The sequence below is a fragment of the Eschrichtius robustus genome, chromosome 13, assembly GCF_028021215.1.
Source record: "Eschrichtius robustus isolate mEscRob2 chromosome 13, mEscRob2.pri, whole genome shotgun sequence".
NCBI lineage: Eukaryota > Metazoa > Chordata > Mammalia > Artiodactyla > Eschrichtiidae > Eschrichtius > Eschrichtius robustus.
The window spans coordinates 20,765,131-20,791,252 of NC_090836.1; the positions used below are offsets into that span (position 1 = coordinate 20,765,131).

Consider the following 26,122-nt stretch of genomic DNA (forward strand, 5'->3'; position numbering starts at 1 on the left):
ATCTCATTCAAGGAATTCTGACTAGCTAATTCCTTGGCATCCTCGGGATATCTAGATATCCTCTGAATGCCAGACACTGAAATTAAATCTCCTATGTTTCCATTTTCTAAAATAATTCCTCAATTCAAATGTGCAACAGCATTACATCCGGTCATAGTTAAAGGACCTCACTGTTGACAAGGCACTTTCTTGAAAGTTTCTGCAGGCTATTTGTCACACACCATACATACCTGTGCAGTTCATTCCCTGGGAAGTCACTTTCACCGTAGCCTTCGCCTTAAAAATATTCCTACACCCATGCTGATTTTGTATCTGTTCAGTTCAAATTTAGATTCATTGGTACTTTTCCATAGTTACATTTCTTGTTCAGTTGCTGTGTCCTTTTATTTATTCTGAAGTTTTCGATGTAAGACAAACAGGAATACCACCTTCTAAAATTACTACTATCCTACCATTCTCTGATGGAACATTAGCAGGAAGCAATATTCTCCAAAGCTATGAAGCATACACTGCCCTAAATTACATTGCAGTCGCTGCCCTGAGCTCACACATTTTTGAATAGAAAGGCTCCCAGGGATCTCTCTGTACTGACGGCATTTACTGCTTTAAAATATTTTTAACCTAGACGCAAGTGCCAGCCTTGCAGTTCCTCATGCTAATCCCAGCTTGGGTGGCTGTTCTTAAGGGAAAGCATTCAAAACATTGTAACAGTGCATCAACTTTGACCCTTTTCACTTAAACATGAGACTCTTTTAAAAAGTTTGAATTCCAGAGGGAATCACTGAACTTTGACCTGCTTAAAATTAGTTTTGTTTTAGTGCCTTCATGGTGACTCAGGCCAATTTTCCAGACAGTTAAGACGTTTCTGCCCCTTAAGATTCCAGTTCAAGTCCACAGCTATGTTTGCTGGTCAGAGCAGAACACTTTGTCCCAGGGTTTCAAGCAACAAATTCCCAGATCTCCATCTCTTTGCCAGATGTTGGCATTAGTTGGTATTAAGATAGATCTAAATACACACACACACACACACACACACACACTACACACAGTCAGAGGACAGGCCTTTTTTTTTTCACTTAGAGCCTTTTAGGAAAGAAAGTTTTCCACTCAAAATTCAGTCATGGAGAAATGTTTATCAGGATTATATAAACATTACTTAATAGCCTAACTCCTACAAGAATAAAACTCCTAACTTTTGGTAAGCAGTACCATGATACAAGCTTTCTGAATCTACTTTTCTTAATGGCGAACACGAAAGCTGCTGGGATTTTATTTTCTAACCTATTATAGATTTTAGAAATTGTCAATGAATAATTATATTGCAAATGAACATTATCACAGTGTTATACTTTCCTTCAATGGAATTTCAAATATGACACTTGTTGTCAAAAATCCATGACAGTTAATAGGTAAAATAAAGTTACCAAAGAACTAAAGGTGCAGCACATGTTAAGACTGATTTAGTCTCCAAAACTGTTCCCCTTGTTGGGAAAAGGAACAAAAGAGCACCCAATTTCATTAATACAAACTAAGGCGTTTAATATGAAGGAAGTAGCTATTAGTCTGGAACAATTCCTGCATAAATCTTGTGCTTTAAAATTTTTAGAACAGTCAAGGATAAAGGCATTCAGGAAAAGAAAGCCCATTTAGTACCACAAAACCAGAACAAAAGAAATGTGAACATAGTTTACCAGGATAAAAGAATCACTAGGACACAAATCAGTCTACACAAACTACATACCATGTTAAACAAGAAGTCTTTATCTCCAAAGGGTGTGTTAGCTATACTGAAAAGTGGTGCAAAAGTGTATACCAGATCTTCATATTCAAACACTGGTCTGCACTTAAATCTATCCATTTTCAAGCAGCTATAAATGACATTTGATCCCTGTTGATAAACGCCCAAAGCTGAAAGTCAGAAACTACCTTTGGGCTTCTGCCTAGTCTTATGACCCAAGGGGCAGAACCGTTTGCACTGATTGCAGCCCAGACTTGCAATAGGGCCCACTCTTGCTTTGAGCTCCCCTTAAACCTTGAATCTTTTTATATCTTCTGACAAATGGGTCATAGCCATGTTTCCAAATATGTTGTGTATGTTGCCTCTAATTTCCAAAGAGGCTCTCTAAATGCTTTAGATTCTTCAAAAAGATGGGGTTGTCAGGTACAACTAGCGGTCCTTTATCTTACAAGTCCAGCAATTTTTTTCTTAAAGGACCACATGGTAAATATTTTAGTATTATGGGCTGTATGTTATCTGCCACAACTATTCAACTCTGCTCTTACAGCTTGAAAGTAGTCGTGGATAACAAGTTAATGCATGAGCATGCCCGTGTTCCAATAAAATTTTATTCACTAAACAAGAGTCCTGCCCAGGGGCTATAAGTTGCCATCTCCTGCCTCAGAAAGTTGTCCTAAACTCTCTGAGCCCTTTGGGCTTCTAATCTTCACTGATCTTACAGGGTCACAAAAACCAACCACGGCAAAATTATATTCGAATTGTTTCCTCTCCTTCTATTAGACAGCACTAATACCAATTCTAATACTCAGAAAATAAAAGCCACTCAACTAAGTCTCTCTGGCAATCACTTCTTTCATTTCCTACCCATTTAAGAAAGAACACAATAAAGATGTTCAAACTGGAGGCAAGTGGTGAACATTCTGGATATGTACATTACTAATTCATTTTCATTTTATTCATAAATCATTTAACACATAAACTTGTGTGAGTTGTACTGAAGGACCACAGATTGTTTTTAAACGAAGAAAATATTTAGAAGTCAATCCAATTATTTTACATTTCAAGCACATGTGACTATTTGGTTTTTTTACTGACGGTTAAGAAAACAAGCACTAACAGTTCTGAAAACCGGGTCAATTACTTATAGGAAGAGGTCAACTGAAATGAAAATTTCAAATGCTACCAACTAGTACCTTCGAATGACATGAAAATAAGTATGAATTACATAAGATGCTAAAGGAAATACACATACTTATAGATCAGACAGTAAATGACAGTATTTAAATAAAATAAAACTGTGCAGAGACATTCCCACGTAAAGACCATTATCTGAAGAATCTGCCAACACAGGATTAGCACTGTTGTTGCTTAATCTTTTAATTGTCTTCCTAATAAAATATGCTGCTGATTGTGTAAGATATTTTGGCCTTGCATTCCAAAAGGCATGTTTGCATTTTTCTTTGTATACGTTGTAAAAACTAATATACAGTGTCATTAAAAAGTAATGTGACTGGTTTTTAAACAAACATACCATGTCATCCAAATGTGCTTTCCCTTCACAGTGGTCACCTCAGACCACTCACTCACTCTAAAGCTCAGCCATTACTCACAGTATTTCTACCTCCTTTTGAAACTGCTTTCTAAGTCTGTACCACACACAGGCATACACATTTCTAAATACCCTCAATGGTGACAAATTTCCTAATTTGAAAGTCAATTTTAGCCATTTTCATCATTTCAAAGAGACATTTATAGCCAACTCTGGTGAGCAAAAAAAAAAAAGCATGATGAATCTTGGTATAAAAATGCGAATAGAAAGTAATGAGATAGATGTTTTAGTCAGGCTTGCAAATGATTCAAAAGACAGTTCTGAGAGGAAGTTTTCCAAAATGTTTTGGACAAGGGCATCAATGGAATCAGGGTTTTGCTTCTCTGGGTGACAATTTTGAAAATCAACATTAATATGAATGCATAAATTATAATGTGATCATTGTCTTTAAAAATCAAACTCTGTACTTTTCACTCACACTCTGCAAATACAAAATAGAGCAGATATACATCTTCATTATGAAGGTTATTTACGCACATTCTGAAGCTTCCACTGGGCGAAACTAACCACAGGTTGATTTGCAAAATATTATGTATAATATAAACTGAACTCTTTTGATCTTTCAAAAAAGTACAATTTTTAGAAAGTCTTATTTTCATAGTCAGATATTTACATCCAAACCCATTCTTAGGCTTCTATAAACTTTTCCTCCCCTATGCAGTCAAAACCTGACAAGAGCTCACTGTGGGATTACGTGCAAAAATTGCAAATTTAAACAAGGTGCGATCGTATACGTTTTCACACGTTATTGTATCATGTTGCACCAGAACACTAATGTATGCACAGTTCCAAAATAGCTTGGGTTATTACTGCACAGCCTTGAAAACTATGAAAATCCCAGTAAGAGTACCTTTCAAAAGCTGTTCCTTCATTATCACACACAAGTAAAGGCTTGCTTCCACTATTTGTATTTTACAATAGAAAAAAATACAAAAATGTCTATGACATTGTCTCATAATTCTGAGGTCTTACTTCTTATTAGACTCTTTGTAGTTATAAAAGTTGTTTCATCAATATGAATATGACAGTGGGACTCAATACTATTTAATTGACTCAATTATGGAACAAGTGTGCTTTTTTTCCTTATGCTGCCCTACTTTCCTTTAAGTTGCATTTGAATTATTGATGAAGTTGCAATAAAGAATTTCTTTGTTACGCATAGTTTAGAAGTAAAGAATGATGTTTCATGGTTAAGTTTTAGACCCACAGTGATAAAATAAACACACTTGTTGTCCTTTCAAAGAAAATCAATAGCATGGTACAAGCTTAAAAGAATGACTTTTCCTTTTTTTTCTATTGTCTTGACAACATGATGTGCTGAAATCATGACTATAAATACAAATAGAAAAGGAGAAAATGGTAAGCAAAGTGCGCTATAGAAAATACCATTCCAGGTCTTTCTGGGTATTGAAAAGATTTATACCTATGATGAATTTAGGTTCTGCTTTTCCTCAAGTATTTCAAGGACCCATTTAGACTTGTAGCAGGATAAGGCCCTGAAAAATGGAAGAATGAATAGTTTTGGAGACAAGGACAACGTTTCTTATTTAGACTACACTAATCACTACATAACTGATGCCCTGTTCATTCCATTTTCCAAACAACAGCCAGAATGATCTTTTTAAAATGCAAATCTGAATCCTTTAATTACTTGCCCTTACTTTTTTGATAAAAACCCAGAACCTCAGCAGCATCTACAAGACGCTACATGACAGGACTCCGGCCTCCTCCTCCAGCCTCATTCTTCATGACTCCTGCCCTTCTTTTCTGTGCGCAAGCCACTCCGGTCTCCTTTGGTTCTTCAATATCCCAACCTTTAACCTACTTCAGAGCTTTGCACAAAGTGTTCTTTCTCCATACTCAACCACAGCTTACTTCTCTTCATATTCCAACCCAAATGTCTCATCCCCCTGAGAGTCCTGCTGTGACTTCTAGAATAAATCAGGCTACCCTATAATATCTCCTTACAGCTCCGTGTACTCATCCTGCATAATATACTCCATAGTACTCATCACTAGCCCTAGAATACAACTTTCATAGCCAACCTACGTTCACCAAGTCACCAGAGTAACGGATGTGCTCCATTCCCTCCGTGAAACATACTATTAGCCAGGGCACCCTAATGGCAAAAAGGCTACTGTAGCACACCACACACTCCCACTCTAACTGCTTTACTTATTTGCTTGATCCCAAGGCTCTTTATACCATTTCTATTTGCCATTGTAATTGAGTAAATTCATTAAATATTACATAAGTAATAGAATATGAGGGCAAAAAGGATGCTGTTAGTGACACTAGATTGAATGCTTCTTTAAGGAATAAACGTAAATTGTTTTTAAAGACCACTAAATTAGGTGTCAAGGGGCTTCATAAAATTGGAATAAAAATCAAAAAAACTAGACAAACTTCTGCACTTGGATTGCTTGCCAAATGCCTTGAAGTTCTCCTATCATTTTTAGCAAATCAAAAGTAGAAACCACAGAACATATATTTTGGGTGTGACTTACCCAAGAAGATGACAAGGAATGTTACTCAAGAGACCCATCCTTAAAAGCTTCAACTATACATCAATTAATTGGCAAATTGATAAATATTGATAAACAATGGAACACCAATAAACAAACTGGCTTAACATTGTTTAAAATCCTAAAATATTTAAAGAAGGATGACATCATTTCTCTAAGATTCTATGCTTTAGCAATTTCTTTTTTAATTAACAATCCAGTTGCCAGTCACAATTACACCCGAGAAGAGAATGTCTCTCCAGCATGATTAGCTGATTAAATGCCATCTTTCTCACTAGACTGGAAAGTCCATAAGGGCAGGGGCCAAATCTCTTTTACTTACCATGGTAACTCCATTACTCAACATTTGTCATATGTGACAAAGAACAGACTCACAATAAACATATTTTAAATGAATGAATTAAGAGTCAATCATAGGGCTTCCCTGGTGGCGCACTGGTTGAGAATCTGCCTGCCAATGCAGGGGGCACGGGTTCGAGCCCTGGTCTGGGAAGATCCCCCATGCCGCGGAGTGACTGGGCCCGTGAGCCACAACTACTGAGCCTGCGCGTCTGGAGCCTGTGCCCCGCAACAAGAGAGGCCGCGACCGTGAGAGGCCCGCGCGTCGCGATGAAGAGTGGCCCCCGCTTGCCGCAACTAGAGAAAGCCCTCGCACAGAAACGAAGACCCAACACAGCCAAAAATAAATAAACAAATAAATAAATAAATAAAAATTAAAATCATCAGCTTGCTGACCAATATTTCAAAGAATGCAAAAGAGCAGGTGACAATATTCCAAAAAAAAAAAAAGTTAATCATAGTCAAATACATTATATATTTTAAATTGCTATTAAGATCAATATGCAAATGGTTATAAAGAGAATAAGAACAAATATGGATGGAATCACCTGAAGATGTCAAGGCACAGTATTTTTTTGAGACAGTATACGTCCTTTACTCAGTAATGGAAAGATCATTTGTATGTATAAAAAAAAGGAAGCTTAACTCTTTATTATTTTTAAAAATAGCACTCTCTAGCATAATGAGGTTTCTGCCTTTTAACTTATGAACTTTAACTTATGAATTTTAAATTATATGATTAGGTTTACTTAGGAATCCAGCCATGATTACCATATCCTTATTAAGATTTCTATATACAGGTTCCAAATCTGGCTACCTTTTAATTTAATCTGTAATGAAAAGTAGTAATAATGCTAATAATGCTACCTGAAATGTATTTATCCCCTTCCTTCCAAGAAATTCAAAGCAACCAACATTTGTGAGCAGACACTGTTAAATATAAAAATGAAAACACAACTGAAATGAACTTTTATTAAGAAAATAAAAGATGTTAATAAGGAAGCCAAGCTATCTAAAGTTCAGGCACAAGATAAATCTGGAATAATTCTTTAAAGCCAGGCTGAGTTTTGCTATAAAAATGCTTATAAACATTTAAAATTCCAAAAGGACATGAAGGAACTTACTACATTTAGGAAAGGTTTTGCCTTTTCAGGTTCTCTACTGCTGAGAGACACAAATAAAGATATCTTTTAATTGTTGCATGCAACATTTATAAATTTATAAATCCAAGGAAAAATAAGCAGTGAGAGAACATTCAAAAGCATTCTGGCATATTAGGCAGGATATGGCTCGTAAATTAGAGCCAGATATACAGAGGGGTAATGGTGTCAGTGTGGCCCCAACCTTTTAGTTAATTATGAGGAATTGCTAAACAGAAGGAAATGTTAAGTCATTATGACGCTGGCTAGCACAAACACACAAACAGACATACACACGTGTGCACACACACACACACATTCCTTTCATGATTTTTAAAATATCTTAAAGTACCACAACTGTGTTCTAAAACCTTATTTATTTCTCAATACCTGTAGTTCATACTGTCACATTTAAATAGTTGCATAGGTCAAACTCATAAAATTGTCAAAGTGTGACACCAGTACACTTTCTCCCCTATTAAGTATATAACTTATGCTCTAAGAGTCTTCAAGGTGGCTTCAAAAAAAAAAAAAAAAAATCCACTGGCATGCTAAAAGAGAATATTACAATTTTTATTTATATTTCTTATTCTATAGATATCCTTTATTCCCTCTTTATCTCAGGCCTTTTAATTTCTACTTTTGCATGTTTACTGTAAATAAAGTAATATTTTCTTTTTTTATTGATGGTGATATACATTATCAAAAAAAAGTTAGGAGAACACTGACTTAGATGCCCATCTGGGAACCTGAAAAACCTAGGCCTATACTCTTGTCCACATATTGGGCAAGAATTCCTCCTGCTTTATATAAATACACAAAGACACCATTACCACCACCATATGTCTATGTCAAATCAGCTGTCCTACCTCCAATTAAAATGTCCCTTGGTCTCATTCCACAAAGACATTTTCTCCAAAGCTAGAAGTTCAAGATGATCCACATATTTCTTTTTTTCATCTAACTATTAATAGATTGCCACAGGGGCCTTCATTTCACAACTGGAAGAACTTAATGCCATTCTCTCTCTTTTGTTTTACCATTTTGTCACACATTGTGGCTTGGGGACTACACTGTCTAATTTTCAGATAAATTAACCCTCATAAAGCAGAGAAGTGGTTTTAAAATATGTCCTACAAAACAAAACAAAAATCTAGGAATTTTCAAAGTAAGACTAATAATGCAAATACAAGTGAACATGGGAAAATGGCAGAACTGTATCTTTTAGACCCACTGCTAGCTCTTTGTCAGCCATATTTCAAGAAAAATCTATGAGAATTCAAAAAAATAGAGAGTCTCGGGAAGGTTGTGTTTAGTGGATACTGTAGTGTGCTACCCAGCAGCACTCATGTCCTAGCTACCAAGAGTGCTGGCTGCTGAAGACTCACATCTAAGGCCTTTCTCAAGAACTGCCCTCATCCAAAGTTCCTCCGGCTCCCCAGGGATGGCCCATATCCAGCACCAATGTATGGTTACAAAGGCCTGGCCCGCTTGTCTCAGTTCAGGACATCTCCAAGGAGCTATCCAGTTCCAGAGCTCCTCATAGGTTAGCTGAAGCCCCAACTGCATCACAGTCAACTTCTCCTTAGGCCCATCCTGCTTCTCTGAGCCCCTCGCAGGTGCTGTCGCCAAGAACCCTCCCAATAAATCCAATGCATGCAAGTCTACATGTCAGAGTTTGTTTCCAGGGAACTCTGATGTAATACCACTGTTACTTCAACTACTATTTAAACTAAACCTTGCTCTCAGAGTTTACCGTGCCCTGAATATTAGCTCAAGTATAACACATGTACATAAATTATGAATATGTGTCTGTGCGTGCATGCACACTCTACAGGATTGTGTGCTCTAAAAATTCTGATAGGGTACCCCTAAAGTATTAACATGTCACCAAATACGCATTTTAACTGCTGACTTAAGGAGCCAGTTTTGCATTTTCTGGCTAATGTGTCATTAGTTCATTCACAAGCAAAGCAGACCATGTTACCGAACATCATAAGGTTCCCCATGGCCTAAAAGACGGAATTTGGGGCATTTGGTCTATAATAAAAAGACCACCTTGATTCTGACTACTGCCAACATCACAGCCTCATCTCAGCTGGTTCCTATCGTGTACTTTATGTTCTACCAACACCAAACTCTCTGTAATTTCACAAACACGCCATGCTATTTTTCACCTTCTTGCCTTTTTACTCACGTTGTCCTGTCTGCTTGGAATACCCTCCTCCCTTCTCAAAGCACCACCCTCTTCCTTTCTTAGCTTAACTCAGAGCCTTTCCAAGGGCAGGTTGGCAGAAGCTGTGCGCCCAAGTACAGGCAATAAGGGAGCTCAGTGTCTGCAGAAATTTTAAGAAGCACAATATAAATGACTAAAAGTCAATGGTCTTTTTATTATCTAATTCTAAGACTAATTCTAAATTATTTCAGTGATAAAATGGCCCTTCCAACCACAGCAGACTGCCCCCAAGGCCTACCCTGGATATGTCACTCCACCTTTTTAAGCCTGACTCAGAAATTCCAGTAAACATTGGGCACTTCTAGTAAAACCTGTAGGTTTGAACATAAGCCATTATTAACTCCAGGAAAACCAAAAAAGTTGTATAAAAAGTAAAAGTAATCAATATATAATATTCTCAGTGATAAACAACATTTTAAAGAGTCAAAGTAACTGTGTGTTTTGGGGGGTACTTTTTGTTTTTTTATTTGTTTTGTTGGGTTTTTTTGGCCTCGGGGCTTGCGGGATCTTAGCTCCTGGACCAAGGATCGAACCCAGGCCCCCTCAGTGGAAACACCTAGTGCTAACCACTGGACTGTCAGGGAATTCCCATAACTGTGTTTACTGAACTGATTTAACCCTAAAAAAGGGGGGAGATGAAAGTATATTGGGACAATGGGAAAAGGAATATGTGTGGTTTTAGGAAGTAGGGGTGGGGGAAGAGTAGAATAACAAAGCCAAATAGTAGGAGGTTAATCAATAACTAACATTTTTTGAAAAATAAGGAGTAAACATTTTATTTAGAAATACAGAGTTGGAAGTAATAGGAATGGAGTGGCATGATCGTCAGTAAGACAGGAGTGCTATTTTGTTATGTAGCTTTGAATTTTATACGATATACATACTTTACTTTAGTATGTATTTAATTGATGGATAAAATACTCAGCTCATCAATTCACTTACAAAATCTTCCCCCAACCTCTCTTCCGTGCTCTCAAAATACTCTATAGCTATGCCTATCACACTGATATATAATTACCAGTTTATGTTACTAGCTTCCCTATCAAATAGAGGTTTGTGCAGACAAGAAGCAAGATTTACTTATATTTGTATCCCCCTGGCAGAAATGATACATAAATTTAAATCCAAATCTGAACTCAATAATTTTTTTGAGCTCCAAGCAGACAAAAGTAGTAATAAGATACAGGTTTCTGATTTCAAAGAATAACGTTTATGACCATAAAATGTCATCACATGGTGGAGCTCATTATGGCCAAGGATTGTTTTATAGACTTTGTACTCATTCTCTCATTAATTCCGCACAACTGCTTTATGAAGTACATCTAATTATCCCCATTCTGCAGATGAGGACTCACGCACTGAGAGAGGTTAAGTAGACTGCCGTGCTAACGACGTAAATGATGATCCAAAATAGGAGTATAATATTGAACTAGAGCATCCACATCCCTAGGCAAACTCACAATAGCTCTCAAAGGATAAGGCATAGTCACAATATGCTTACGATAGAGTACAATATACAGTTAAAGCCTTAAAAGTGGTTATAGATATAAATATCATAAGATCAGAAAGAGAGATCTTCAGTCAGTATATTCTGTGGGGACGCTGTGGAAAAGCAAAGTTTAATTTGGAAATTAAGGAATGGGTAGGGTTTCAGAAAACCTATATGAAGGGATGATATATACAAAAGGAAAGCATAGAAACGTGAGAGCAAATACATATGCGTAGACAGGAGGCACTGTAAGTTTTGTATCAAATCTCTCTGCTTGAATACTCAAGAGCTAAAGCAGGTACAGATCAAGCCAGCAGAATACCTCGGAGGTGTATGGACTTATGCATCTCTTTTCTAAACCTATGAAACATGGAAACAATGGGTAATTACCAGATGGAATATTCCATCAGGTTGGTGGAGGGGGAATGGCCGGGGGGACAGTTACAAAGCACCTGAAACTGGGCGATTTCCCCTCCAAGTTTGCTTGTGAAACCTTTCCTTTTGTCTCCATCTGAAACACGACTGCTAAAGTCCAAAATCCAAGCCACCATCTTCCTCTTGCGTGAGTCACTACAATAGCTTTCTTACTAGCTTACCAAATCCATTCCTTCCTCTCTTAAATTTGGTCTACATGCTCTAGCCACAAATTGTATTAGTCTTTTGCTTAAAACTATTCAATGGGTTTCTTATCACCCTTATTATGAAGACTCACCTTTACAGCCCCATCCATGTCCATTTCCCAGTCACTTTGCTCCAGTCATGCTGGCCTTCTAATTCCAGGAACACATCCTTCTCCCTCTCTCTTTGGAGCTTTTGCACATGCTATTCCCTATGTCCTCTTTACCTCATTAACCATCCTTCAAACGTGACTTCCTCATGGCAGCCTCCTCTGACTGCCCTGCCAAAATATCAGACACTTGTCCTCTATGTTGTATATAATTTTGTGAAATATAGTTCCACAATTTGCAATCAGAAATGCAGTTGATTATTTGATTAAAATTTATTTGCCCCAATAGAATTTAAATCCTTGCATGCAAGGTGTGTGCCTGTTGCACACATCACAGACTCTCTAGCAGTTAATGTGGTGTCTGGCTCATAGTAGGTGCTCAACAAGTATTTGTTGATTACTGAATGAATGAAGGGACAAAATCAAAAGAGAAAGTTGAAAGAGAGAGTCAAGTGGATTGGGAACCAAGGAAAGTCAAATGATGAGGAGGTTTGAAGCAGATGGAAAAGCAACTCCGGAAGAATTTCCTAAGTCAGACAGGGTTCAAATGCGAGCAATGGCTTTTGGTGCAATGCCCGTGGAAGGCCCCTGGCATGAGCATTCTGAGAGGAATTGACAAGGCTCACGTGTCACAGACAGTCTGAGAGTCATCTGGGAAACTGTGCTCAGCTTGAATCCAGATCAGAAGCAAACTGTTCTCAAAAGGAAGGTTTCAAATATGAGCCTGAAAAGGTAGAAGACTTGGAGAAGAAAAAACAGACTTAAGGGTCTGGGTCCCATCTGTGTGTAGTATTCAGGCACCATGAATGTTTAAGAAAGGGACAACATGACCTAAATAGCACGTTAGGAAGACTGACCTGACAATTGTAAACAGTACAGATTGTAGGGAGAGATCCCACTTTGGGGAACTTTGCAAAAATTCAGAAATAAGCTGAAAAGAGCCTGTCCTAGAGTGACAGAAGTACATATATAAAGGAAGGGGGAAACACAAGCATAATTTTGAGGGATGACTCAACAGGACTTAAAATATACTTCCTATATTACAATGGGTAAGGGCCCAAGCCTCAGAATCAGACCACTCTGGGTTCAAGTCTCAGCTCCACCACATACCAGCTACACTACTCTGGGCCAGCTCAGTTTCCTTATCTGTATAGTGGAGCAACATTTGTATCTACATCAGAGAATTCCTGGGAAGAATCAATAAAAATAAAAATAAGCTGCTTAGCACAATGCCTAGCAACAGTAAACTATCAGTCAACATCAACTGCTATTTCAAGCTAGACAGGCAAAGGGGCACAATAATGGCATGCCAAGGAACTTATTTTGGGGGGCTTGTCTTCATGTCACAAGAAGATAGTCACCTATATTGTAAAGATTTAACTCCTGTCCTGGCTTCTACCTGATCTTCTTTATAACACATTTGCCTTTCTGGCTTCTGATCTGGATGCATGCCAAACACAAGCTCTGCCGACTCTTTCAGGGACCTTATTCTTCAAGCTGCTTGAGCCATTTCTAAACTTAAGCTTTTAACATTTATTTCCAACTTGCCCTCTTACTCTAATGCCGCCCCCTAGAAGCAATCCTGGATACTAAACTTGGAGACAAAAACCCTCCGTGGCTAAATACACCACTTCTCTCTTCCTGAGAAATGTCAGAAAGATTATGTTGAAAGCAAGTGCAATGTTAAACTTGGTTTTTAAGAGTTAACAGAGAATGATTTTTTTTCTCCAAGGATGGGTAATAGCATCAGATTCTGAAATTAAGCACAGCAGGAAGAAAAAGCCTGCATAGATTTCACAGAGTATCACAGGCCTCTGCAATAAAGCACTTAAAAATGCCTTGTATTGCTAATTCTTTACACAATCTCCTTTTATTTCCAAAGCAGTATGCGGGGCTTGAGCCACAAGACGCGCGTTGATGTTAACATTACACCGTTTGAATTAGAGCCATTTTTCTACTGAAACTCCTGTTAGGTTTAGAATTACTTTTCACCGTTTTTTCCCCAATACATTCTCCAGCCTGACTTTCGAGATCAAACGAATGGTTGCCTCTTCTAACAATGCTGAACCCACCTTTGCAGTCATTACCTTAGCAAGCATCCTTCCTCTCAAGATTACAATAACCAGGCTTTGAGTTATATGGAAAATCTGCCTACTAAAGGTCACTGGATCACAGGTCACTCTGGGAATTCTAAGTGAAAGAAGGCAACTCTCTTCATCGGCCTTCAATTTCCCACCTGCCCTGCCCCCAGCCCCAGTCAATACGCTTCATTCACAGATTGAACTCTTCAGCAAATACTTATTCAATAGCTAATATCGGCAAGGCACTGTGCTAGGCATCCCCGTGGATTTTCGACAACAGTAAAATGAAAGTGACATGAACAGCAAAGCACTGCTTGGTGACAGGCAAACAATCCGATGGACAGCCTACTAAACTCCAAACAGACTAAGAACTTCCAGTTTTATGAAGATTTGTTATTTTCACGATCACCAATCTATTGGTTAGCATTTGTAAAGATTTTTTTTTCTCTTTTTACAAGACATGTTTGTATCGTTTAAAAGCTTTCTTTTCCAGTCCTTGTGGAAACCCGGTCATTTATTCAATAAATATTTATTAAGTACTATGATCATGTGGAGAACAAAACAGACTCAGTCCCTATCCTCATGTAGTAATTGCTGCTCCCAAGATAATACACACAAACAGCAGCCTGATGATGTGATCCCATACAAACCTCAGGTTTGTTTCTGCATTGTTTATCTGTTTGTATGAAGGCACTCTCCTGTAAGGACCATATTAGTCTAATTACAACCTTGTCCTTGTCTGATCTCACTAGGATTCCTTTCCAGCATACTCCTTCTCGATTTCTTTAACCACAATAATCATAATCAAGCTATTCTAATCTATTCTCCACATATTGCTCTCTCCCTCCATCTGTTTTTATTCATTCGTTAAGCAAAGGTCTTTCCGCACCTACTACGTTCCAGACACTATTATAAACATTTGGGATACAGAAATGAAATAAATAAATCAACCCCTGGTCTTCAGTTTACTTCACCACCTGTCCTTGAAAAGAAAGATCTTTCCGAGCCTGGAATGCACAGAACTGCCACCCTTCCCCTGCCCCAACCCACTCTGTGTTAGGTCCCCTCACTCTGGACCTTAAGCATGCTAGTGTTCTATATACTCAAATTTACTTAGGTTCTTTACATTTTATTTCACAACTCCTAACACCAAATCACCAAAGAAGTCTTTCTAGCAATCCAGCAATCACCTGTGCTTTATCTTGGCCCTGCCACTACTCTCTGAGCATCTTACTTTATCTCCATATGCCATATATATAACTTACTACCAAACTAAATCAATAAAAGGTTTTTTATCACTGGTTCTCAAACTTTTATGTGCAAAAGAATCGCCAGTCATGCTTGTTAAAAATTCAGGGTTACAGGGCTTCAACCACAGAGGTTCCAGTTCCCTACATCTGAGGGGGGGCCAGAAAGGTAGATTTTCAAAAACATCCCAAGTGGTTTTCAGAGAGGTGACAGGGTGATCACCTTTGAGACACTGTTCTATAAATTCCTTTGATATCAGTTTTTATGTAGTCAGAAACTCTGCTTCAAGTCAGAAAATATTTCCTGTTAAGTACAGCTTAAGCAACATCTCACTGTGTGTTCAATAAATACTCATTTGGTTAATAAATGGAGCAGTGGGTACTTGATAATAGTAAGTGACGTTGAGAAACTACAGCTCAAGCATCACTTTCAGTGACCACTTCTCACCTGCTCCTAACTATCCCTGTGGTAGACAGGCAGGCATTAGTGCTCCCATTTCATGGATGGGAACCCACACCAGCATCTTGGCCACAGCAGGATGAAAGAATACGTGTGGTTGAGTCAAAAAGACTGAAATCCGGGCTTCCCTGGTGGCGCAGTGGTGGACAATCTGCCTGCCAATGCAGGGCACACGGGTTCGAGCCCTAGTCTGGGAAGACCCCACACGCCGCGGAGCAACTGGGCCCGTGAGCCACAGCTACTGAGCCCTGCGCGTCTGGAGCCTGTGCTCCGCCACAAGAGAGGCCGCGATAGTGAGAGGCCCGCGCACCGCGATGAAGAGTGGCCCCCGCTCGCCGCAACTGGAGAAAGCCCTCGCACAGAAACGAAGACCCAACACAGCCATAAATAAATAAATTAATTAATTAATCAATTTTAAAAAAAGACTGAAATCCAGGCAGTGACTCTCCTGTTCACTAACGGAGGAAAATGAGTGAGTACCTGACCCCCTGGAGTTTGTTTGGCCATCTGTGAAAAGGGGATAATTGCCAACTAATCTGTGGGCTGTGAGGATTAAATGGGATTATCCACGTAAAGCACCTAGCACGTGCCTGGAACACGGTGGAGGCTCAACCGCTGTGAGTTTTCCCACCTCCCCGTCACGCAGGGCTGCCTTGAATAGGAATGAAGCTCAGTTGGCAAGACAAGCTGGCTCAGCAATCATTGATTCCGTGGCTGCCCTGTTCCAGGTACTGTGATTGTGCTGGAAATACACCACCATACCCTCAAGCAGCTTACCTTCCAAATGTTTGTCACCTACGGCTACCGCTACGCCTTTCGAACCAGGCAGCAGAGTACTTAGAGAACTCTCCACTTCTCACTTCCTCTGGTGAAGTTAACTCAATGCACAGTGGGGATGGTGCCAGAAGCAGAAAGACCTTGTGGGAAGAGAAGGGTTAAGAAAAGCCCAGTAAGCAGTGACAGGGGAAGGGAGGCACGTGTGCGGGGCTGAGGAGGTCCCTAGAAATAAATAGTGAGCCCATTAACTTTCTTTACAAACTTAGAGATTTGTTTGGTTGGTTGGTTAGTACGCATCAAAACTGTCACTTTACTTCCTTATTTCATGTAGAAAAGGCACTACTATTCTGCTGGTAGTAAAGGTACGGTGGAGATGAGGCTGAGAAAGTGAAGTATGGAAAGTCAAGACAGAGTTATAAGAAACGGTATGCACTTGTTCCAAAGCAGCTCCCACTGCAAGAGTCAAGTAATGAGACTGACTGTGCCAGATACACGTGAAAGGCTGCCAATACTGCACGGTGACACCGAGCATCGCCAGAACATACATGCAAGCCCCAGTCAGCCCCTGATAGCACACGTCAAACAAGTTCAGCTTTCAGCAGCCGTGAAGTGCCCCAGGGAATCCTAGCAGGCATCCGATTTGAGGGCAGGCCCTAACCCAGAATGGGGATGGACCAGCAACTGCGGAGGGTACAACGCCTGGCTCAGCAGAGAGCCTCTCCAAATGTTCAGTGTGTCAACCTTTTTAACTAGCGACATTGAAGCAACCAGCACTCACTATTTGGGGAAAACTATGCCAAAAGCCTCACAGTAAGCAGTCCTTATCCTGGGCACAGATTCCCTAGAGGGGGCACTTGTCTGAGGAATGTGTCAAAAATTAGCTCTCTCTTCCTGCCTCCCATCCTCCTTGGATTCTGAAGTTGTCCCGGTGCCAGTTTCCCACAGTACCATACACAGAACCACCTAAAAATCAGGGGCAAAATACCAGTGGTCTCATGTATCCCAACATGCTAAGTCAATGTCTTCCATCGCCCAAATGCTCCCCGGCACGCACAGAAGGATCGGCACCCCGCCAGCCGCCCTGCCACGACGTTACCGACAGCCTCGTGCTCCCCGGCAACCGCCCCACCCCCGACGCTGGCCCCCAAAAAATAGCAACAACTCAATTCTCAGTCCAATAACGTCTTTTCTCAGATGTTGTTCTCCCAGTAGGTAGAAGAATGAACTGCTGCAAGGCCACCAGCTCCTCTACAGTTTCTTTTAATTTAAAGTTACAACAGGAGGGAAGAAAAAAGACTTTCTATTAAGGGACAACTCCCTGAAGGGTCTCTTAGCTGACAATCGAAGGACTGCTCATGGCAGTGATCAAATCTAACGCAACAAAGTGCTGGTGGCTCTGTGACTCATCACAGCAGGAGCTCGCGCTGAGGGCCACTTGAGTTCAGTGCTTTGTGCCGCGCGGCAAGTTGGTTTAGGAACAGTAACACAGGGAAGCAAAGACTCGCAAGGTGTTTGAGGCTCAAGATAAAATGCAGACTTACAGTGCAAGCTGCTTCTCAACTGAATAGGAAGCCTAGAGGGGTAAGGAAATGAAGAGACTGCTCTGTCTACCTCACGCTTTAGGGCAAATTACCAGAAGATGGTCAAGGTCAGTTGGTCTATCTGTTGCACTGTTTACAGCCTCATAAAAATAAGGACTGAAGCATGAGAACTGAAGTGAGCTCTTCTGAAAAGGCATTAAGGATGTCTGCTTGCATAAACAACACCTTCTAATTACATGAACTACCTACCGTTTAAATATATTTACCATCACCTGATACGATTCACCTATACCTCTCAATTGCATTTTATGAGTACATTAAAAAGAGAGAAATAAGGGCTTCCCTGGTGGCGCAGTGGTTGAGAATCTGCCTGTCAATGCAGGGGACACGGGTTCGAGCCCTGGTCTGGGAAGATACCACATGCCGCGGAGCAACTGGGCCCGTGAGCCACAACTACTGAGCCTGCGCGTCTGGAGCTTGTGCTCCGCAACAAGAGAGGCCGCGACAGTGAGAGGCCCGCGCACCGCGATGAAGAGTGGCCCCCGCTCGCCGCAACTAGAGGAAAGCCCTCGCACAGAAACGAAGACCCAACACAGCCAAAAATAAATGCCTAAATAAATAAATTTATAAAAAAAAAAAAAAAAAAGAGAGAGAGAAATATATGTTGAGCATTTCGCCTGTACCATGCGTGGTACTATGGATTTATATATAATCTCATATAACCTCATTTAATCTTGACTAGCACTCTGTGAGGTGACACAATCATTATTCTCATTTTACAATGGAGGAAAATAAAGCCTCAGAACTCAAAGAAATCGCCAGGTCATTTTTTTTAGTGGCAGGCCCACCCAACCAGAGTGAGTGCTCAGGGCTATACTTCCAAACCACAACGACACCAGTCAGATCTCCTGTGGCCAGAATATAATGTACTCAGTGTCCCACTGGCTGCCCCTCTCTGTCTCCAGTATCATTTGTGCTCCAAGGCCCTGCTTCCAGGGGGCTGCTCCTAGCCAAGGACTGAGCACAGTGGGGGCTATGAATGCAGGCCATTCCACTGAGACAGAGGGTCCCTCCAATGGCTGACTCTTGGCTCCCTAGCCAAACCCTTCTCAGACTGCACTACAGTCAAGTTCCTCCTACTCAATCCTCTTTCCTTCCCTTCCTCCTTGCATAAGTGTCAAACCTGGGTCATAGTTAAAAGGCTCTCCCAGTCTTCTCCTGTGCCCTCCCCCCAAAAACGTCTTACATGTCTAATCTCATCTTGACGTCTGCTTCTTCATGGACCCAAATTAATGCAATAACCAAGTCATTTATTTGCTTTTTTTTCTTTTCTTAGCCTTTTCTTTATCTTTGGTCAGTTGTACTTACAGAGAAATTCTCTGAATCATTGCGAGAAGAAAACAACCACAAAGTTTTCCATGTTACTGTACATCATCTCTTCAAACAGACAATGGTACACTGATTGTGCCTTTCTCCTTGCACCCAATTTAAACAAACAAACCTATGAGGTTCCCGTTGAAGGAACTGTTAACTCTTTAGGGCAAAACGTTGCAAAGTCAGACTTATCTCTTTTTCCAAGTGGAATTTCTCTCTATCCACATGGGCTAAATTTAACATAACCCAGAGGTAGATGACTCTCAATGGATAACATCACAATAAATTTTCACTAGTTTTTATCTGTAACAAGAAATCAAAAAGTATAACAAGAAGAGAGATCTATAGTTAGGTCCTAAAGTTTGTGTTCCTTTCACGGAAGGAACATTTATATGAATAAAAGATAGAATTCACACTTGCACCAAATACAGCATCTTAATAAAACCACATTGTCAGAGATCATATATAGACGTTAACTGAATCACCATTTTAAAGTGTTGATCTCAGCCTCAAGAAAGTGATACATTTTTCTTCTTGGATTCAAATAAGTTCAAAGCAAGTACAAAATGAAGCTTCAAACATTATTAATGATCAAAATCTAGACTTGACTGAAGGGAGAGAAGAGTGTAGCTAACATTTACCAAGCACCTCGTTCATGAGAGACCCTATGCTAGGAATCTGATATACAATACCTACTGTAATCCGTGCAATATCCCTACAAGAAAAGGATTATAAACTCGAGCTTCAGAGATTAAGAAAAGGGGCAGAGCACTAAATGTTCAGAACTCCAAGTGAAGTCTTGGAAGAATTATAAATAGACCTAAACTGAAAAACTCCAAATGCTAGTGGGCTGGCTTCTTTTGCATCCTGGGTCCCTCCTGAATTCCCTAGCTCCCAGACTTGAACTGCTGCTGCAGGGAAAAGGCAGTGCATGAGCTTCCAGGGAATGCCAGGTGGAAGTCATCCCTTTGACTGCTGCACTATCTGTCCCCTTTGGACATGGGGTAGCATAGAATCACGAAGTAATTGAATGACAAGTCATTGGGCCTCAAAGATATAATCAGGTAGGGTTTTTTTTTTTTTTAACTTATAATGAACTTTCAGCAATAAAGAATGAATGGACGTCTACCTGTAGAATTCAATACCAACACCGTCACCACCACTGCCACTTCCTGGAGACGCATTTTTTTTCTGGGTGTTTTTTTTAAAGACTCAATTTTTAAAGAGTGGTTATTTCATGTATTCTTTAAATGTATTCATTTTTCCCCTAATTCTATCAATACACTGCCCCCACTGAATGTCATCCTTATTCATAAGCAGAGTAATGACTTTCCTGTAAGGTATGCTTTGAGTGGTATGACAAAAAATCCCTATGTTTACAAGTATTCCTTCCTGGCAGCTTCACTTGATACTCCACGTCTTTCTCTAAGGAATTAGATGTTCATGATAAACTGCAATAATAATAACAACTTTTAGTTAGAGAATTAAAACATAATAAGCTATCATCACCTTTGAATCCATTGGCTTATGAGCCAGAGGTTAAACTGGGCAAATGGGGCAGAAATTCAGAAGAGTCCATTAAAGCAAACTGGGAAGTAATCAAGGGGTTCAGGCCTAAAGTTCAGGCCCCAGATCAGGAAAGCATTCAAAAGCACCCATATAGGCAGCTAAAGGGGTAGGGGTCTGGAGGAAACAACCCAAAAAGCATATTCCCCTTTTTTTAAAAACAAGAACACTGAACACAGCAAAGTTTATTAAAAAGTCCCATGGAAACGTCCCAATATGGCCCAGCTGAAAGTGACTAAAAGTGCCTGAATGTCTGCCCTGCTACTGAGCCTTAAGTGCTCCATTTCTGCCCCTTTAAATATAAAAATTCATTATTTTTAAGCAAAAGGTTAGATCCTTGCTTCACAGTCTTAAAAACTTCATTTTAACTCTTCCATTAAGAGCAACTTTACATGCAAATGAACTGTTGGTTTAACTGAAGATCGTTAAATTACATCTCTTCATCTAACATCCTTCTCCTAAATGTTAGGTATAAGTGATTATTTAAGTTATATCACACACGGAAAACAAACAACAAAGACTCCACTCACATTTGAGAATCATTTGCCATCCCCACTCCCTAAGCACCCTCAAATGGGAAATGGAATAACAAGACTGATCATAATTGGATTAAGAACTATAATTCTTTAATTCATTCATCAAATTGAGGCATTTGGAACAGTTTATTTACAGAGTTGTTTAGACAGTTTTGTGTGGTGTTTTTTAAGATAAACCAAAATGCCTTTCTGAAAGAAGTTTCAGATCCCAAATCATTAACATATGAAAACCAAATGTAGACAATTTACAAATGGGTGTTTTAAAACAATGTTTGGAACAAAACTGGACTTTTATTTTATTAACTATCTACAACTCTAAGCTCAGGGGATCGTTTATTTGAAACAGCCAAGCACTTTCTTTGCCTTTAAAATAAATCTACATTTCTCAGGCTAAAAATTGTGACGTGTATGTGAGGGAATGCACTGACTTCAGGCCTAGACAATAAGTTTTCCAGGTTACTCTCAAAACTCTAATTATAGCATTCTCTACCACTAGAGGTGATCAGATATTGGGTGAATCATCCAGGTTATGCCAATCAATCATATCCAACAATGCTACCTGCTGGAAATCTAAATAGTGTTCAACATTAGAACTCTAAGTTATTTGAAATCCAGTGCATTTTAAACTAATAAAAACAAGTTTTATCCTGCCCTGCATATTACATTTTTTATATAATCTAGACATACCTTGAAAACAATGATTGTCTACCACTCAATAAAGGGATAGAGCTTTTACAAGAAGACGGTATATTCTTTTATCATTATATCATATTTTTCATTTGCTTTAGAAGAGAAAAAATTCTCTAAGCATTCAAATTCTTTGGAAAATGAAATTTTAAACTCTCCCGACAGCTTGTGCTTTACGCTCAAAAAGGACAAAAAAAAAAAGGAAGAAGCCATACCTGACCATAAATTTCACTCTTCTTATTTACTGTTTACTCCATATTCTCCACAGATAACATCTTTATAAGCGTATATTCATTTTTTTTCTTTTACAAAACCATGTGTCAGTCTAAACAGGATGTGCATTTACATGTATAGAACTAAGTTAACTTGAAATAACCACTGGATCTCAAATGCCTGGTTATTTACCAAATAAGTTTGAGAGTTTTGAATCCTGTATGGCATTCAACCAGAACTGCTTAATCTCAACAAGAAAACTATATAGGGTTTCCGTATTAAGAGCTGAAGTTCTTTTTTCCTGTATTAAGAGTACTCTTGCAAGTCTATATCAGATTGATTCATTATTGCCCATTCAAAAAGTCTACAAAAAGAGATTTTTTAAAACCCCCAGGCAAACAAAAACTGTTATTTCATGTACAAGATTGTTAGAAGACCACTGGAAAGAAAGGACAAAAAAGAAAGAATTTCCAGCAAGTATGCTACTATATAATTAACATAAATAACTAAATAATTATGCACATCCCTTCCCACGCCCACAATTAAATGTTTTTAAACAACTCATGTGATGAAAGATCTACCTTTTAGGCAAACAAAAGCAATCTCTACCAGTTTAAGGATTTAATTGATGCTGTGTTGCATCAGTTTTAAGTGATGTTTATGATTTTTATCTTGTATACTTCTGAGGAATAAACAGTTCATGACATAATCTGCAGGAGAACTTTACACAGTGCCTAAGAGAACTTTCAGTGTAAGTACTTACGATTTTAAATCACTGTGGCTGAATTTATCTAGGCTTCAGCCTCAGAGCTATATTTAAATCAGGAAGAAGCACCCCCAGAAACTCTGTCCCATGTATCTGCATTTGAAACCAGATTCCTTCCCTATCAGAGCTAATAGCAGTTCACGTACAGCTGAATTCCTTCAAAATTAGACAGATCAAAATTTAGCAGCTCTGTAAAGACTCTAAGAAATCGTCCTCCTTCTAAATGCTATAAAAGTCAAACTTAAAAAACATTTCCGTATACTTTAAAACCATCTGGCCCTTAACCTAATCACGTTTGGCAATCGAGCCTCACTCCTTGTAATCCTGATCAAAAACTGCTCTGGTTTTTCTGATTGAAATGTCCATTGCCTACAAATCTCCCACGCGCCTACTTGATTGGCCTGTTTTGTTTGTGGGGGGGGGGGGTGGTTAAGGATACTAGGGCCCATTATTTATGAACAGCAAGGAAACAAATCACTCTGTCTAGTCCCTTTGCAGATTCCCACACTTATTACCCAAAATCCCACAGATCTCCCTTGGTCTTGCCCTTGACTAAAGAACTGTGCTGGGCCTAAAGGCAGTCTCTGGGGAAATCGGCTCATGCCTTTCTTGACAAACTACTTTGGATATCTGGATATTGTGAGGACTCCCAACGGGGTGAGAACAAATCCCTCAACTTTTCTCAAGAAGTACTGTTGACTGCCACCCACAGTGCCTGGGTTGGTTGACACTGAGAATATCCTTCTGCATATTCAAAGAATTCCTCCTTTTGACCCGCTTTAATTGAGAAAGGAAGACATCAAAATGGATTCACATTCACCACACTCTGCATTTGGTCACAGAGGCCAACGTCTTTAGATATTCACCAGGGTCAATCTATTTATTAATAGATTTGCTTTGTAACGTTTAAGGAAAATGACTCAAAATATGTAAACAGTGCTTCGTGTGCATCCGATGCCAGCAGATCAATACTCAACAAACTGCTGCTATCAAACGCAAACATTTCCAAATCCAATTTGATTTCAACTCGCATAACCTCTTTTCCTGGCTTATTACTGTAGCCCAAAAGTGCAAAGCGAGATTTCCCAAACCCGCGCTTAAAGTGACACAACACGTGAGCGGCCTCCACTTGGTACACGGAGTGGGGTGGGGGGAAAAAGTAGTTGCAATTAAAAATTAAAGCTTCCGGTGTCTGAAATCCCTAGAATCCTTTAGGATGAGACTCGTTTCCGAAATTCCGCGCCGGGGGGGAAGTGGGGGAGGGGAGGACTTTTGGGGACAGGGATGGCAGAAAGCGAAACAAAAAGACGAACAGGGGGAGCGCTCAGGTTGTGGGGTGGGCCGGGGGTCGCGCTTCTGTCCTGGGAAGGGTCAGGCCCTCCGGCCAACTTTGAGGGGCTGCCGTTTGGCGCCGGCCGAGATGCACGGGCGAGCCTAGGATTTTCCCTGCGCTCCTGCCCTCCTGGCTCATCACCACCTCCACCGCCACCACTTGCAAAACAATACCGGCAACAGCACGCAGGCTCCCCAAGCAAAATACAAAGTTATCGCCTTTCCTGAACTGGGTCCAAGCCCGCACGCTGGGGTCCCCGCGGACGGCCGCCCCGCGAGGGGGACCGAGCGGCTGCCAGCCTCGAGCCGCCTCCCGCCTCCCCTCGCCCCCACCCCGTCCCCCTCCCTCCGTACTTGAGGAAAACTCCGGCGGCGGCCCCCGCCCTCCTCCGCCGGCTCTCCAGCTGGAGCCGCGAACGAGTGCGGAGCGGCGGGCACGGCGAGCGGCAGAGGGGAGCTCGGCGCCTTGGAGGGCTGCCCACCACCACGTCGGGACCGACAACAAAGTTAAAACGCTGCGATTCACGCACCTTACCGGCTCTCCTCAACGTCTCCTCAGGCGCGGGATGCAAAGTGGCACAGTGGCGGGCTGGGGGCCCCCGGGAGGAGACTGGAGATGGGTTTGGTGGCTCGCCTTTTTCACTCTGTGTGTGTGTGTCTGTGTGTCTGTGTGTGTGTCTGTGTGTGTGTGTGTGCGCGCGCGCGCGTCCCTCTCCCCCAGCCTCTCGCTCGCTCTCTCGCTCGCTCGCTCGCGCTCCCCGTGTAGCTCTCAAGGACGAGGTGAAATCCCTTTGCTGGTCATGAGGCGGCTTCAGAGACAAACAACACAATGCGAGTGCAAATAACAAAAGGCAAAAAGACAGTCGGAACAATGGGGGAGGCGAGGGCAGCGCACCCGCAGCGGGTCAGCGCGGCCCGGCGCCCGCCCCGGGGGGTGCGGCGGGGGCGGGGGCGGGCGCCGGGGGGCGGTGCCGGGGGCTCGCGCTCCCTCCAGGTCGCCCCCGGGCTCCCGCAAACCCACCCTGACCTCCTTCCTGCCGCTCGCCGCCCGGCCGCCCTCTCTGTCCATCCGAAGGGAAGGAGCCCCAGAGTTTGCTTGCCCAGCTGCTGCAGGGTAAACTAGATGGTAAATAACGCGGCGATGACCCACACCGTGCAGGAATGTTTCAAAACAAAACACAACAAAACAATCTGCCCTCCACTTAAAAGAGCGATAAAATGAAATGGCAGAAGGGGAAGGAGGCAGGGAGAAGGGGAATCTCTCCAGATCTCGGTGGAGCTCGCGTTTGTAAATACGCCTTCATGTTTGGTCAAGTCCCCTTTGTCAACTTCTTCCCTGCGCTGGAACCTCACCCGCTGTCCTGTAACCATTACCTGGGCCCCTTCGCGCCCCCCACCCCCGTTTGCGCGCGGTAAAGCCGGCACGGAGGGCGCGCGTGGAAGTCTGCGGGTGTGAGCGGAACCTTCCGGGAGAGGCGAGCCGCCGTCCGCCCAGCGCCAAGGCTGGAGCGGCGAGAGGGTGGGTTTTTAAAGCGACCAGTGCCTCCCCGAGAGCGGCTCTGCGCCCGCGGGTCCCCGCCGCCGGCACTTTGCACCCACCTACTCCTTGGCGGATGGGGGAGGGGGGGAGAAAAGTTTTGAGACGCTCTCATCTCTGCCTCCGGGGCGGTTGAACTGGTTTTGTTTTGTGTGTGTGTGAAGCCCGAAATCCCAATGCCCAAGAACCGGGAAATGATGTTT

General features: G+C 41.1%; 1 protein-coding gene across 3 annotated transcripts in view; it reads right to left on the reverse strand.

Moving 5' to 3' along the window:
* The window catches only part of SOX5 (SRY-box transcription factor 5), a 997,819-nt gene extending 972,619 nt beyond the window's left edge, over nt 1-25,200 (reverse strand). The window contains exon 1 of one of the 3 annotated variants that reach the window (XM_068560002.1): nt 24,918-25,200. The gene's annotated coding sequence lies outside the window, so the exon portion shown is untranslated. Of the gene's footprint in view, nt 1-16,367; nt 16,452-24,912 lie in introns of those variants that run through there. The other 2 variants (XM_068560001.1, XM_068560003.1) reach the window with 2 other exon arrangements.
* Nucleotides 25,201-26,122: the final 922 nt, after the last annotated feature.